We start from the raw sequence: 11,246 nt of genomic DNA, 5'->3' as shown, positions 1-11,246 counted from the left end.
CTGTTCAGTGAGCATTGATCCTTGGGATCACTGGGCACGGCGATCTCGACCTACCAGTCGGGGTCCCCACATCGTGTCGGACCCCCCGACGGGCGCGTCGAGGAGCAAGTGCCCGCCACCAAGGAAGGAGATCCCCGGTGACATAGTGATACGTCCCAAACTTATCTATAATTTCTGCTTGCTCCATGATCTTTTGGCAGACATTGTTATATGTTTTTCTACACTTTTTTATCATTTTACACATATTTGGACTAACCTACTAACCTAGTGTACCCAGTGCCAGTTTCTATCTGCCGATGTCTATTTTGTAGGGACCTTTACCCAATTTTACGAAGCCCGAAAAATTCAAGGAAAAATACATAAAAAATCAGTGTGACGGAAGCTTCTAGATCACCGAAGATGGGATAGAGGGGGGCCAGGGGCCGCCCAGGCGACCTCCTGGCACCGCCTACCCCCTGGCCAAGCCAGCAGGCCGCTTGGGTGGGTCCCACCTTCTGGTGCCCTACCTTGGCTCCTATTTTTACCCTCGTGGTGAAAACGTTGATTCGAGACCCCTTTTCTCCAGAAGCAATTCCGATCTCTGACAAGTTTCGGGGGACAAAATTCCTGTGCCAGGACCCTGCCGGGACGGGGAAGTGCCCCCGGATTCATCTCCATCGACGTTGCATCCTCCCTCCATGAAGCGGGAGTAGTTCCTCCTCGGGGCTGAGGCCTTCTACCGTGGCTATGTGGTCATCTCTCTCTCCCATGATGTGATCTTGACTGTGATCATATGCTATGTTAATCTAGGGTGATCCCATGATGTTTCCCCTTCTTCTATGAATTGGATTGATGTACTTACTTGATCTTATCTAGTATAATCCCGGAGACCATGGTGACAACGGTCTATTGGACATGGATTAGAAGAATATTTTCATGAGTGATTTCCTCTTTTGTGAATCAATTGAAGATTGAGAGTCTCTTCGTGCTTGTCATTGACTATCCTTGAGATATGTTGTGGTGATTGTGGTACTCTCTTTGGATGGATGCGGTGGCATTTGGAAATCCATAGATGAGAACTACGAACTCTGAGGTGTGCTTTTGTAGCCCTACATAATTCACGCCCTCTCTTGATCACAAAGGAATGACCTCCAAGTACGTCTCCATTGCATGTTTTAGTGGAAATATCATGTGATTAGATTTTGTTAATGTTGTTGGGAGTTTCCACTAGTGAAAGTATGAACCCTAGGCCTTGTTTTCCACCATTGTTACACCGTTTATGCTCACTTTTGTCACTTGCTACCTTGCTGCCATTTTTATTTCAGATTTATATTACCTAGCTTTGCCACACCTATCATCCATATTTTACCATCTCTTCATCGAATTAGTGCACCTATACAACTAACAATTGTATTTGGTGTGTTGGGGACACAAGAGACTTCTTGTATATTAATTGCAGGGTTGCTTGAGAGAGACCATCTTTAACCTTTACTTCCCTGAGTTCGATAAACCTTAGGTCATCGACTTGAGGGAAATTGCCGCTTTCCTACAAACCTCTGCGCTTGGAAGCCCAACATAGTCTACAAGAATAGAAGTGTGCGTAGACATTACATAGCAGAATCCATGGGCGAGTCGGCCTCCACGGCAAGGGATGGGGCCTCGGGGACCATGGCTCCCGCTGCGCAAGTGCTCCGGCAGCCTCATGCGTTGAAGGAATCAACTCGGGGTGCACAGTTGGGAGACTGCACCCTGGTTGTGTCTCCCGTGACCCGTCCACCTCCGGAGCCGACCCCAATTCCATGAGCGGGCCCATGGAGACCTGGAGCGCGGCCAGCGTGAGTCGTGTGAGGATACCCCCCAGCACCACACTGAGCGGAGTTCCCACGCTCATCGCGGCGTTCGCCCGAATCCACGGTCGTGTGACGCAAGCCGTCAATGTGGCACGGGAGGATCTGCTAGGCATTGAGCGGTTTGTTGAGGTAAGATTTCTACCCCCCCCCATGCCTTTGTCGAGAGTTTTTCTTCTTCCTACTTTGCTTCAGTGGGGACGCGCAAGCACACCCAATTGGTGTAGCCCCCGAGAGTCAGGCCTGCTAAAAGTTAGCCAGCTCAAGTCTCACTCATGGCTAGCTGTTTCTTCCTTTTTTTGTTTCAGTGGGTGCACCCAAGCACACCCACTGGGTGTAGCCCCCTAGAGTCGGGCCGGCTGGAAATCCGCCGGGTCAAGTGTTACTCGCGACTAACCTTTCGCCTTTTTTGCATGGCGGGACCTTCACAACCTTCATGCGGATTCTCACAATGCGCTGTTGAATTGACTCCAAGAAGACGAGGTTCAACTGCCCAGAGCGAGACGCCTTGCACGATGAACGCACCCAGCTATGCCGGGAGATAGATATTCTCCACACGGAGAAAAAGGACCGCGAGGCGGCCCATCAGACGGAGTTGGAGCAGCTGTGCGCTTCCCATCACGACGGCCTAGCGCAGACCACGATGCCCTGTCGTAGAAGGAGGTGTCCCACGCCGCCGAGTGGAAAGCATTGGAATCCTATTGGCTACTAGATGATTCTCACAAATGGGATTGGGAAGAGATGCAGTCTCTCTTTTACTCCAAGTTTTATCCTCTTCATGAAGTCCATGAGAATACGAATTATGTTTATAATTTCTATCCTCATGACGGAGAGAGCATAACTCAAGCTTGAGGGATACTGAAAACTCTAATGCTAAAATGTCCTAACCATGGGCTCCCCAAAGATATGATTATTACTAATTTCTATGCTGGGCTCTCTCGACAGGATAAAGACTTTCTCGATGCTTCCTCTATGGGTTCTTTCACAAACAAAAGGATTGTTGCTAAATGGCAACTCCTTGAAAGAATTCAATGCAATACTGAAGATTGGGAGATCGACAAAGGTAAAGAGTCATGTATAAATTATGAATATGATTGCATTAAGACCTTTGTTGAAACTGCAAGTTTTAATAAGTTTAGTGCTAAGTTTGGGCTTGATTCTCAATTCCTTGTTGATTTCCTCAAATATTTTGCTTCACATGTTAATATTCCTAAGGAGAATTGGATCAAGCATCATGAACCTTTTAAAGGTATTTGCAAAGAAGATGCAATTGTTAATGATGATTGCAACATGCATGATCCAATTCCTGAAAATGAAGTTTTATATAAGCATGTTAATTTTTGTGGAGTGGATATACCTTGTGAAAGGCCTATGATTGAAGAAGAGAAGTATTGTAAGCAATATAAGCATGAAAGAACAATCACTTGGGTTAGAGATTTAAATGAAATTGCTAGATAATTGTGCGGCCTTTATCCTTTTAATTATGAACTTTCTGGTATAGAAGGTCACTTTAATTTTCAATGCATGAACTTTCAAAACCTAACTGTTAACCAGTTGTTTGATAACATGATCACTTGTGATCTTTAATGTGTGAAGTGTTATCAGGAAAAACTTCTATGCTCGATGATAATGCCTCAGGAATAAACAACACTTTGCAAAAATTCCATCTCTATTGTGTTGTTAATTGCCATGAAAATGATTACATAAGTAAGATTAGAAAGGAGGGAACTTTACGAAAGCATAAAAATGTCTCTTATGTTTCCACTAATAAAACGGAGAGTTTCTCCCAAGTTTCCCCTATTGTTTCTAACGTTAAACAAGAATATTTGGAGAAGCTTCCTTTCCAACCACTCTCTCCTAAGGTGAAGATGAAGAAAAAGAAGAGGAGGAAGAGGAAAAAGAAGGAAGAAGAATTGGTATCAACCTAGCCTGAGCATATTCCTCGCATCAACTTTTATCCTAACAGACATAAATTTATGGAGGATGGTGAGCTTGATGATAAGTCCATAGGTACTATTGATGATCATTTCGATTATGATATGGATGTTACTTATTGTGATTGGGAAGATGATGATAATGCTACTTATGATCTTGAAAATCTTTTTGGTACCAACTTTGAAAATGATGATATGGAAAGCTCTAAGATTGCGGATGATAGGATTGCACGTCCTTTACCCATTAGTGATGTGATAATTGATAAATGTTTTGCTAGTAAGAATAAAGACAACATGTTTACAAATGTAGTTGCTAGCAATAATAATGCTCTTCTCTACCATGATAATGTTATGACTCCTATCTATAGTGATTGTAAAGATACCTATGACATAAGGAGAAATTATCCTTATGAACTTGTCATAATCATGGAGGGAATTACTCCCTTGCTAAACACCATCTCCCCAATACACAATTAATCTATAGTGTTCAGGTTGTTTATGATAGTCCTACTCGCACTATTACCAATGAGATAGATTATGCTTATGTGGAGAGTAAGAGTACCTTTTTGCATGTGGATCATGGTAACAATGCTTTATGTGATACATATATTGTTGAGATTATTCATGATCCAACTGAAAATTATTATAAGAAGGGAACATATGCTTATAGATATTTAAATAATCTCAAGTTCCCTCTCTTTATGTTGAATGTTTTGAAGATGCACTTGTTTTGCCTTCCTATGCTTATTGCTTTGTGCGTCAATGAATTATCGTATTGCAATATTCCTATGCATAGGAAGCATGTTAGACTAAAATGTGTCTGGTATTTTCTTCTTGATGCTGTCTTTTTTTCTACAACTCTTATTCCTACGAGAGCATCGTTAAAATCTTAAGCCTATCTTTATGGCTATAAAGAAAGAACTTTAGTGGGACAACACTTATTATCTTTACTTTGAGTTTTTTACTTTCAGTTTTAGTGGTCTTGATTCTTTTTACTACTGTAGCAACATCATTGTATCTTTATTTTCAAGCTTTGTGCCGAGTTATAGCCTTCGATTGCCAGAAAGTTCAAAAATTGTGACATGCTATCGAGAAAAAGATTATGTCTGCTTGACTGAAAAAATCGCCAAAAATCACCAGATCATCTTTTTGATCTGAATGTTTTTGACAGCATGATCTATATAATTGCCTTTCTGGAATCTGTTCTGAGGTTTTTTATTTGAGTTGCAGAAGTGCCCCGAATAAATTATTTACTACCCGTTGTTCTGTTTTTCATAGATTCTGCCATGTTTTGCGTTTTCATCATTTTGCAAATCCTAAGCTTACTTTTTATTTGCAAAAACCTTTTTGAATTTATGAGAAACAGTAGGTTTTCATGAAAATATTTATTTCCAGCAGGTAATGAATTATTTTATTAAGGGTACTAACCACTCTAATCACGTTATGATGAGTTTCGTATGAAGGGAGTTTTGAAGTATGCGATGGGAGATGATGAAAGAAGGTACAGAAGTGTCAAGCGCTGAAGCTTGGGGCTGCCCCCATGCACCCCCAATAAATATTCAAGGAGACTCAAGCGTCTAAGCTTGGGGATGCCCCCGTTCATCTCCTTCTCTATCAACAATCATCAGTTCGTCCATCTCCATGTTATATTTTGATCACTTCATATGATATGTGCTATGCTTGGTGCGTCCCGCTATCTACCTTTTAGCTTGTTTTAGTTTTTATTTCTGTTCATAACAAGTCGGAACTTAGCCTACCTTGTTTGGGAGAGAGACACGCTCCATTCCACTCTAGAACACAACATAGGTTTTCATGCTTATCTTTTTCGTGTGTTCGTCATCTTTCCATAGCTACTGTCATGCTTACCTCTTAGACTTCATGTTTATCTTTTTAAGAGCTATTATTTAGGTTGCTTTTGGAACTCTCGTGAGTTATCATTCTTATCTTGTTTAGAGAGTTGGCTTGTTGCACTAAGTTGCGTGTCTTGTATGAGTAGGTAATTGAGGTTGTTATTCAAGTATAGTAGTAACTTGCAATAGTTTTGAGGTATTGATTTGAGTAATGTTTGGACTATTGGTGCCAACATCTTGAGCCTATTAGTGATAGGTGTTGTATTCTGGGAAATCCGTGTGTTTTTCAAAAATTAAAAATTAGTTGATAACTCTAGCTACTAAATTGATCGCTAACCTCTGGAAAGGTTGGAATATATAGAGTACCCTCACGTTACCATGAGTCGAGGATGCGCAAGGATAACCGAACCCACAAATACTCCTCCTCGGGTTACTTGTCTCTTTGTGAACCTACTAACTAAATGGAGAGTTACCGATAATAAGTGTATGAGTTCTTCGAACTAATGTGAGTATTCGATTGTTGGCACTTCCACCATCCATATCTTGCTAGCATCTTCGGTACCGTGCATTGACTTTTCTCACATTGAGAGTTGGTGCAAACTCCGCCGGTGCATCCCAACCCATGACATGATACGCTCTGTCATACATAAGCCTCATTATATCTTTCCTCAAAACGACCACCATACCTACCTATTAAGGCATTTCCATATCCTTTCTGAGATACATTGTGATGCAACATCCACCATCTCATGACTTGATATTCATGTCGTACATGGTTTTAATTGATCGTAGTGCCGCATGATAGTTGGGCCTTACACCAATTATTGTCACATGACGCGCTAGTATCATTGCATATCCTACTACACTGGCAGAGGCATACATATGTATACATCATGATAGTTTTCACTTGTCTTTATGTTGAGTACTTCTTATAAAGTGTGATGATTTTTATTTTATTCATGTAAAACATAGAGTGTTGCCCTTAAGAGAGGAAAAGATCCCAAAGTGGACAAAACAAAAGATCCCAAAGAGGACAAATGAGAGATAAAAAGAAAGAGCCAAAGAGGCCACAAAAAAGAGAAAAAAAGAGTAATAAAAAGAGAGAAGGGGGCAACACTACTATTCCTTTTGAAAGATCCACACTCGTACTCCATTGCTATATTGGTACTACATAGATATTAGCATTCATGCATAACGATGTGGGGACCCTTACACTATAGAACTTGGTCTGCATATTCCAATGATGAGCCTCCTCAAATGAGCTCTAGGTATTTATGAGAAAACAAGTTGCATGCACCCCCACTAGTTCCATTAGAGAGCTTACCTTAGCTCATATGTGCATCCTTACATGGCAATCCCTACTCCTCACATCATATCTATCATCTGGCTTTCTCTCGCCAATGGTTGTCCTCATTGATGTGAGCCTTTCACACCTTTTTGTCTTCCTTCCCCATCATTATTCTATTTTCCGTCCTATGTGCCAACATATCTTGCTTACGCTCATCCATTGCATGAGTGCTCAATGTCGAAAGGGAGAGGATCATTTTGTCTTGTGCCTGACTAGTAATTTGGGGATGAGTCAAAATAAGATTCCGAAGGAGACCAAGAGTGAAATCTTAGTATATTGTGTTCTCAATTAAAAAATATTTCTTGACCTCAACCCATCTCCCACTTCTTGCACGCAAACACCATTTGGAGACATTCAAATCACAAACAGCGAGAGCTCTTGCACCTTTGTGTTCTTACTTTGCTAAACTCAATACTAGATATAATCTCTTGCTTGTTATTGTCTTGACTTGAATTGCATATCTCACCTTCTTTACTTTGAAGTTCCTATATGTGTGTTAGCATGTCACCAAAGAAATTATTGTGTTATCATTTATCTACTCGAGGACGAGCAGAAATTAAGCTTGGGGATGTTGATACGTCCCAAACGTATCCATAATTTCTGCTTGTTCCATGATCCTTTGGGTGACATTGTTATATGTTCTGCTACACTTCTATATCATTTTACACATATTTGGACTAACCTAATAACTCAGTACACCCAGTGCCAGTTTTTGTCTGCTGATGTCTATTTTGCACGGGATTTTACCCAATTTTCCAAAGCCCGAAAAATTGCGGGAAAAATCTATAAAAAATCAGCATAACGGAAGCTTCCAGATCACAAAAGATGGGCGAGAGTGGGGCCAGGGGCCGCCAAGGCAACCTCTTGGCGCGGCCTACCCCCTGGCTCTTGGAAATATGCCCTAGAGGCAATGATAAAATAGTTATTATTATATTTCCTGTTTCAATATAATCGTTTGTTATAAATGCTATAATTGTATTGAATGAAAACATAGTTACATGTGTGGATACATAGACAAAACAATATCCCTAGCAAGCCTCTAGTTGAATGTCCAGTTGATCAAGGATAGTCAAGGTTTTCTAACTATATGCCAGTGTTGTCACTTGATTACTGGATAACATCATTAGGAGAATCATGTGATGGAGTAGACCCAAACTATGAACGTAGCATGTGATCGTGTCATTTTGTTGCTATTGTTTTTTGTGTGTCAAGTATTTATTCCTATGACCATGAGATCATATAACTCACTCGCACCGGAGGAATACCTTGTGTGTATCAAACATCGCAACGTAACTGGGTGACTATAACGGTGCTATACAGGTATCTCCGAAGGTGTCCGTTGAGTTAGTATGGATCAAGACTGGGATTTGTCACTCCGTATGACGGAGAGGTAACTTGGGACCCACTCAGAAATACAACATCACACACAAGCCTTGCATGTGATGTCACTAAGTGTAAGTCACGGGATCTTGTATTACAGAACGAGTAAAGAGACTTGCCGGTAACGAGATTGAAATAGGTATGCAGATACCGATGATCAAATCTGGGGCAAGTAACATACCGAAGGACAAAGGGAATGACATACGGGATTATATGAATCCTTGGCACTAAGGTTCAACCGATAAGATCTTCGGAGAATATGTAGGATCCAATATGGACTGAGGAGTGTCTCGGGTCAGGTCTACATAGTTCTCGAACCCGCAGGGTCTGCACACTTAGTATAGTTGAGTTATATGTGTGGTTACCGAATGTTGTTCAGAGTCCCGGATGAGATCACGAACGTCAAGAGGCTTTACGGAATGGTCCGGAAACTAAGATTGATATAGGATGGTTTCATTTGGTCAACGGAAAGTTTCTGGCATTTCCGGGAGCGTACCGGGAGTGACGAATGGGTTCTGGGTGTTCACTGGGAGGGGTCGACCCACCCGGGAGTGAGCCCAGTAACCCTAGGGTGGCGCACCATGCCTTTGTGGGCTGGTGGAGCCAGCCCAAGAGGGCTATGGCGCCACAAGTGAAAAAACAAAAGAAAAAAAGGGAAAGCGGGAGGTGGGAAGGGAGAGGAGGACTCCTCCTTCCCAAACCGAATTGGAGTAGGAGTCCTCCTCTCCACTTCGGCCGGCGCAACCTTGGGGCCCCTGAGCCCCAAGGCTAGCCCACCCCTCCTCCTATATATACTGGTGGTTTTAGAGTTTTTGAGACACAGCTTTGCCACGTGCAACTCAAACCTATACCACGTAGTTTTACCTCTAGATCGGAGCCCTGCAGGAGTAGATCATCACCACCACCACAGCGCCGTCACACTGCCAGAGAACTCATCTACTTCTCCGTCTCTCTTGCTCGATCAAGAAGGCCAAGATCGTCATCGAGTTGTATGTGTGCTGAACGCGGAGGTGTCGTCAGTTCGAAGCTAGATCGGAACTGATCATGGGACGACGGTGATTTGAATCACGAAGCTATACCACTACATCAACCGCGTTTCTTAATGCTTCCCGCTTAGCGATCTACAAGGGTACGTAGATCTAATCTCCTCTCGTACATGGACATCACCATGATAGGTCTTCGTGTGCGTAGGAATTTTTTTCTTTCCTATGCAACGTTCCCCAACACTGGCTGCGCCACCAGGCCGCCTGGGTGGGTCCCACCTCCTCTGTGCCCTACCTTGGCTCCTATTTTTACCCCCGTCGAGAAAATGTTGATTCAAGACCCTTTTCTCCAGAAGCAATTCCGACCTCCATCGCAATCGCCGACAAGTTTCGGGGGATAGATTTCCTATGACGGCACACTGCCGGGACGGGGAAGTGCCCTCGGATTCATTTCCATCGATGTTGCTTCCTCCCTCCATGAAGCGGGAGTAGTTCCTCCTCGGGGCTGAGGCCTTCTACTGTGGCTATGTGGTCATCTCTCTCTCCCATGATGTGATCTTTAATGTGATCATATGCTATGTTAATCTAGGGTGATCACATGATGTTTCTCCTTCTTCTATGTATTGGATTGATGTACTTACTTGATCTTATCTAGTATAATCCCTGAGACCATTGTGAGAACGTTCTATTGGACATGGATTAGAAGAATATTTTCATGAGTGATTTCCTCTTTTGTGAATCAATTGAAGATTGAGAGTCTCTTCGTGCTTGTCTTTGACTATCCTTGAGATATGTTACAAACCTCTGCCCTTGGAGGCCCAACATAGTCTACAACAATAGAAGTGTGCGTAGACATCACATAGCAGAATCCATGGGCGAGTCGGCCTCCACGGCAAGGGATGAGGCCTCGGGGACCATGGCTCCCGCTACGCAAGTGCTCCGGCAGCCTAATGCATTGAAGGAGTCAACCAGGTGCGCAGAGCCGGGAGACTGCACCCTGGTTGTGTCTGCCCGTGCCACGTCCGCCTCCGGAGCCGACCCGTGGAGACCTGGAGCGCGGCCAGCGTGAGTCGTGCGAGGATACCCCTCGGCAGCACACTGAGTGGAGTTCCCGCGCTCATCACTGCGTTCACCCCAACGCCGCGGTCATGTGACGCACGCCGCCAATGTGCCGCGGGAGCATCTGCTACGCATTGAGCGGTTTGTTGAGGTAAGTTTTCCATCCCACCATGCTTTCGTCAAGAGTTTTTCTTCTTCCTGCTTTGCTTCAGTGGGGTTCGCTAGCGCACCCACTTGGTGTAGCCCCTGAGAGTCAGGCCGGCTAAAAGTTAGCTGGCTGAAGTCTCACTCGTGGCTGGTTGTTTCTTCCTTTTTGTTACAGTGGGTGCACCCAAGCGCCCCCGTTGGGTGTAGCCCCCGAGAGTCGGTTCGGATGGAAATCCTCGGGTCGAGCCTTACTCGCAGCTAACCTTTTGCCTTTTTGCGTTGCGCGACCTTCAAGAGCTTTGTGCGGATGCTCACAATGTGTTGTTGAATCGACTCCAAGAAGACGAGGTTCAACTGCCCAGAGCTAGAGGACTTGCGCGATGAACGCACCCGGCTGTGCCAGGAGATAGAGATTCTCCAGTCGAAGAAGAAGGACCGTGAGGCAGCCCATCGGACAGAGTTGGAGTAGGTGCTCTGCCCGTCGCGACGGCCTAGGGAAGACAGAGGCATCCCACCATGATGCCATGTCGTAGAAGGAGGCGTCCCATGCCGCCGAGCTGGAGCGGTTGGAGTAGGTGCACCGCAAAGAGAAGGCGCGATAGGATGCGTCCTTGAAGGACAAGGACGCCCAGCTCGCGAAGGAGGACGAAGAAGCGCATGACGCATGGCACGAGCTTGCCCGGCAGGTCCAGGAGTATGCGACCCGAGACTGCGAGCTC

The sequence above is a fragment of the Hordeum vulgare genome, chromosome 5H, assembly GCF_904849725.1.
Source record: "Hordeum vulgare subsp. vulgare chromosome 5H, MorexV3_pseudomolecules_assembly, whole genome shotgun sequence".
Classification (NCBI taxonomy): Eukaryota; Viridiplantae; Streptophyta; class Magnoliopsida; order Poales; family Poaceae; genus Hordeum; species Hordeum vulgare.
Note: the sequence above shows the minus strand (reverse complement) of the source record.